The following is a 5,740-nucleotide window of genomic DNA, read 5'->3' as shown; positions in this document are numbered from 1 at the left end:
AAGACCTGAAACTCAGGTCGAAACGTCGGCATAAAATAAATAAATATGGTTTTGTTTATTTATGTTGTTCTTTACTGACCTCACCCCCAACAAACTTCTCCAATCATTAATCTATGGTCAACTATCTACACCTCATTATGAATCCAGTAACACAGGGCCAACGACGTGATTACAACCATCCTACATACACGTCACTCAGTTTTAGGCCTACCTTCTACGCCATAACCCCTGATGAAGACCTGAAACTCAGGTCGAAACGTCGGCATAAAATAAATAAATATGGTTTTGTTTATTTGTGTTTTTTTTTTGCTGACTGCATCCCCCGACAAACTTCTCCAATCATTAATCTACGGTAAACTATCTACACCTCATTTAAATGCTTTAACTTTTTTTGTATTACATGCTATTCTGAATTCAATGTTTCTGATTTACACGTTTTTTTGCTATATTTTACGAAAAAGGTAGAAAGATTAATACATCAATATTTTCTATTAAAGTTTTTAAAAATTTGATTTCCAGGGGGCGCTAAATAATAATTTTCCTAGAAAGGGGCGGTAGGACAAAAAAAGAACTACTAATCTACACAGAACATGGAGACGTATATAAGGTGGTAAGTGAAGTTTTGTGTTGCGCGCCCAGCACCAGATTAATTTATTACAAAGATTTAAAAATATTATTCTTACATTAAACTGATATGTTGAACAGATCTATAATTACTAGTCAAAATTGATGATTCTGCCAATTAAAAGTAGGGGGAATAAAAAATGGCGGTGTTTCAAACCGTTGAAAACAACAAATTTATTCATATGGAGCTCTATGTCTTTTAAACTACTAAGAACAATAGAAAATCTAATAGAACATCATTTAAAGCAGAGCAAATTTTCTGAAATATGAGCCCTAATATAGCTATTTAAGTTCAATAGTTCTTTAGATATTGCCTTTTTAAAAGCAACATTTCATATAAAATACACTAAAAATCAGCAGTTAGTGAATTTATTTTGAGAAATCTATATCTCAAAAACCATTAAACGTACAAATGTCTGTTAACACTCAAATAGAAGTTAATTTAATTTAATATAAAGGAGAAAAATGCGTTTATCTTCGTAGGGGCAGTAGTTTTTATGATATTCGACAAAATGTTGATTTCTAGCTGTTCCGGGAGACTTATTGGATTTATGGAAAACAATATCATTTACAACAACAATATCTCAGGAACCATAAGACGTACACATATCTGTCAGCACTCAAATTAAAACTACTAATTGTTCTGTAAATTATTTTATTTCACGTATTTTTGTAGGGATTGTAATTTCATGATATTTTTTTAAATAAATTGATTTGGACAATTTTTATGCTCGAAATTCATATTCACATTCGAATATCATGAAAACTATTACTCCTATGAAGATAAGTATAATAAACTTGTATTTTATAATTTCACAATTTTGACTAGTAATTATATATAGTTTTCATTAAAGTAATCCAAAATGAGGGTGAAATAATTGACTTTTTTCTCCTCTTTGGCACTTTTAACTTCTACCTCCTTGTGCTGTTTTAAACTCAAATATTGCTCTTTTTAATGCAGAAGTGGGCATTAATATTCATGTTTATTATTACAAAATATGAGTCATGTCACCTGTTGTTTACGGAATAGCGAAACAGTCCATGTTTGCTCAGCAAACTATACTTTTTGTGTCATTATCTGGTCACTCATGTTTAATCAACTTATACTATATATAATATATAGTTTTTTATAATATCCATTTTAATCCCAAATGATTGAAATTAACTTTATACTTATATATAATAATAAAGTTAATTTCAATCATTTGGGATCAAAATGAATATTATAAAAAACTTTCCTCTACAATATCTTGAAATGTTAACAAAAATATAGTGTAAACAAAATAACCTTTTAAATGCTCAATTTACCAGCTGATTCCCTACATTTTATGTTAAAACAGTTTTATCCCCACTAAGCAGTAGCATTTTATGTTTTAAATTACATTCTGAAGGATATTAATAAAGTAGGAAAAGTCTAAGTAACCTTAAAATTAAGGATTATTACTCAAGTGAGACGAATATGTAATAGACTCCTGAAATTTGAATCGTCAAGGGCATGAGGATTAAAAATGAATTATCAAGATATTCAAATTATTGGGATTTCTAAATTATCAAGAGTAAAAATGAATAATAAAATTGAATTTATATTTATTTACATACGAATGGTACAGTTAGAGTAAGAAAACTTTAAAATTTCATTTTTGAAAAAATATATACGTCATTTTCTATAGATGTAATTCTTAGCGACATGGCTTGTCAGCGGTTTTGTCAAGTTTCTCAACAACAGAAAAACTTGATTCTGATTTTGTTAAATATTGTGCAAGTTCAAGATATATATATTGTTTCGTGATTTTAGTGCTAAACCTTGGTTTTTTTAAAAAGTCCTCCCTTAAAAAGAGCCCAAATTTCCACATTATTCAGAACCTATCGTTCAGGACTGCAGGTTAAATGATACATCTAGGCAGTTCATAAATCTATTCAGTGGTTAGTTCCATAATATCCATAACTGCAAAATCTTACTTGATTTGCCTTTATGATTTTATGTTTTTCTAGAAACTTTTGAAAAAAAAAATCCTTTATGTTTTATGTTGAGTAACTCAGACACTTTTCGATTTTCATGAAGTCTTTTTAAAATTCCTGTTAAATAAAAAATCTTAAAGACAAATTAGCTAAGATTTTGGGACCCATGAGCTACGTTATCTTTTCTTCTCAATTCTTATTTATTATAATTATTTTTATGTGTAGATAAAAACATTAAGAGAAATAAAATGAATAGAAATAGTTTAAATAGATCGAATTTATGATAAGATATTTAATAAAAAAATGTTCAAATATACTACTAATGTGCCTACAATATGATCTGAAATAGGAGAGAAATAACAGTAGGAATTATAGATGAAAAAAAATAATTTTAAATGTTGTATAATATGAAACACTTTTTATAAATAATCAGAATTTACGTGGGTAATATATAAAAAAAAGATGGTCCGGAAGAACTCAAATAGTACTTAAACTGTTTATTGTGATCCAACGTTTCGCCCCACTTTGCAGGGCTAAAAAAGATACAAACAATTAAAATAATGTAGCAATGTGAGAGAATAGATACAATGAAATAAAAGTAAACTAAGGTATGTCTAAATACTATTGAAAATATGTGAAAGTTTATGTAAAAATTAACGAAGTAAATTAAAGAAGACAAAAGTATAAATAAACGAGGATTACAAAAAAGTACTAGACAATTAATGAAAACGGAAATAATAACAAAGAAAAACTAGATAAAAGAGAAATATATAAATACAGTGAACGCTAAAAGAGGGAATAAGAGGTAATACGTAAATGAATTAAAATGTGGTTGTAAATAATCAAAAAAATAGGGTGGAATACTTTTTAAAAATTAAAATATGAAAATTACAGAAACTTACAATGAGTAATTAAATAAAATTAACAAAGGTCGTCGTATTTAAATACAAATTATCAAAATAAGTAAAACGCAAATGAATTATATCATTGACTAATGCACTCATGACTAATGCATGATGCATTTCTAAATTGGTCTATATGGAACCCAATCTTCTAGCATTTAAAATATTTGTATAATTACAAAACGATATTTTTATATCAACAAATGTATTTTTTACCATCATGTATACGCGAATAAAATTGTTGAGTTGCAGTTAACGTGGCTGAAAGCAACTAAATCATTCCCATTATAATTTTTTAGAACAGAGATTCTCGATTTTTCACAAAAACTTTTTCCATCTTTGTTTCTCCTACTTGGCTTAGTATACGTGTTACTATCTTTAAATTGATTTAATTATCTGAAACTTTCGACTAACAGCAAAATCGTTACCTGAAATTGTTTAAGTAGAGCTTGCATAAAACTAGGATGTTACTGTACGTTATTTAGCACATTTTGCCTACACTTTAGATCTCATCTCCATCTATTTAAAATTCAATATTTTACCAAATTAGAAGAAATAGATGAACTTAATTTTATTTCAATATGGTTATTTAATTTTTATGTTGCCAATTTGGCCAAGACTAGATACTATAGACTAGATAGTCTTTTCATGAAAAACTTTCGAACCACCCAAACCATTTTGTATCTAACCTGGTTTCTCCTTCATTACCTGATGATCCTTCTAGGTGTCTGAAAAGAAGATGGCATCGAGATCTCTAGATATGTTATTGATATTCTATCAACGGGTAGATTCTCCACATGTCTGTATCATGGCATGTATAACTAACACCAAATAATGACCTGGTTCGTAACGATATTAGATCAGCTTTTTAAAAAATCCATACAAAAAAAATATGAAATGCATAATAATCCATCCCTTGATAATCAGTTTTGAAAATATGAGACGCTACAAAAAAATCAGCCAATCGGACGTTGACTTTACTTTGTCACAGACAAAAATGGTGGTGATGGAATGCCACAAAATATAATACATTAATTCCGATTAAGTACTGCTCAAAGATTTAATTTTACCGTAGATAAGATATGACCGTGAAAAACTAGTTTGAACCGGTTGGCTAAATAATATTTTGTATTCGGTCTTCTATGCTTATGTTTTCTTGAATAAATTCATTAATAAACGGTTAAACTTATTACTGCAAAATATAAAATTAAACAGTTTAATTAAATATGAAGGAGATGGTTAGGGATGCGGTCAAAAAAGGAACCAGAAATACTATTTATTTGCTGACGTTTTGCCCCTCTTTGCAGGGCTTCTAAGGGCTAAAAAGATGCATAACAATCGAAAAATATGTTGAAAATATAAGATAAAAAGAAACAAAGAAGTAAACTAAGGTGGGGTTAAAAATTATGTAATTATGTGTGAAAAAATATATAAAAATACGTAAAATATAAAAGTAGATATAAGAGAAATAAAAACAAAAATTATACACGCGAAGGGACGGAAAATTAAGGAAATAAGATGAGAATAAAGAAGGGTCAAGAAAGAATAAATAAAAATATAATAATAATAATATTAATAAATAAAAAACAAAATAGAACCCACCTGTCGTGGTTTAAATAGAGTAAACGAGTTGCAAAAAGTGGATATGGAACAGAAGTTAATTAAAACATAAATTAATTGTGAAGTGAAAATTTACTATCATAAAAAAAATATGTATAAAGATAGATAATACAGTCAAGATAATATTATGAGGACAATGTAGATACAATATGGTAAATGTAAGCATGAATAAAAATAATGAATAAACAAATATAATTGAAGAAAATATAGTTAAGAAAAATAAAATAAGTATAGAGGTAAAGTGTTAAATGGAGTATGTAAAGACTATTAAATATGAGGTTAATAATAAGTAGTAATAATTAAGTTATACGGCAGTAGGATTGCGAGATACAGTTTTATCAATTTGATGGTAAACCATATAGTTTAATTAAATAGTTCCAAATTACTTTTTCCTGGTTGCTTGCTTGGCGCCTCTTAGGCAATCCAAATATTTAGGGTTCTGGGTTCTAATAGAAACATTATGGATGCGACATTAGTACGCTTTATCTTCACTGTCCTGATTAGTAATAGGGAGATCCAACAATCGTTGAAAAACTCTAATTAACACTGTTAGGTTGTTAACATGTTGTAAGTTACAACCTGAACCTGTAAGTTACCTCCAGAGAAGTTCCTCATGTTGTATTATGTTTATTAAT

At 28.2% G+C, this 5,740-nt stretch overlaps 1 long non-coding RNA gene across 1 annotated transcript; it reads right to left on the bottom strand.

The window, feature by feature from the left end:
* Positions 1 to 2,969: 2,969 nt before the first annotated feature.
* Positions 2,970 to 4,598, bottom strand: LOC106687219 (uncharacterized). Its single transcript, XR_001344140.2, has 3 exons — positions 4,194 to 4,598; positions 3,914 to 4,004; positions 2,970 to 3,116 (listed from the first exon to the last, which is right to left on the bottom strand). It is a non-coding gene; the product is annotated as an uncharacterized lncRNA (long non-coding RNA).
* Positions 4,599 to 5,740: the final 1,142 nt, after the last annotated feature.

The sequence above is a fragment of the Halyomorpha halys genome, unplaced genomic scaffold, assembly GCF_000696795.3.
Source record: "Halyomorpha halys isolate HHAL.00 unplaced genomic scaffold, Hhal_1.1 Scaffold929.1, whole genome shotgun sequence".
In the NCBI taxonomy this organism is placed as follows: domain Eukaryota; kingdom Metazoa; phylum Arthropoda; class Insecta; order Hemiptera; family Pentatomidae; genus Halyomorpha; species Halyomorpha halys.
The sequence above is the reverse complement of the archived record's forward strand: the minus strand, read 5'-3'. Positions and strand labels throughout refer to the sequence as shown.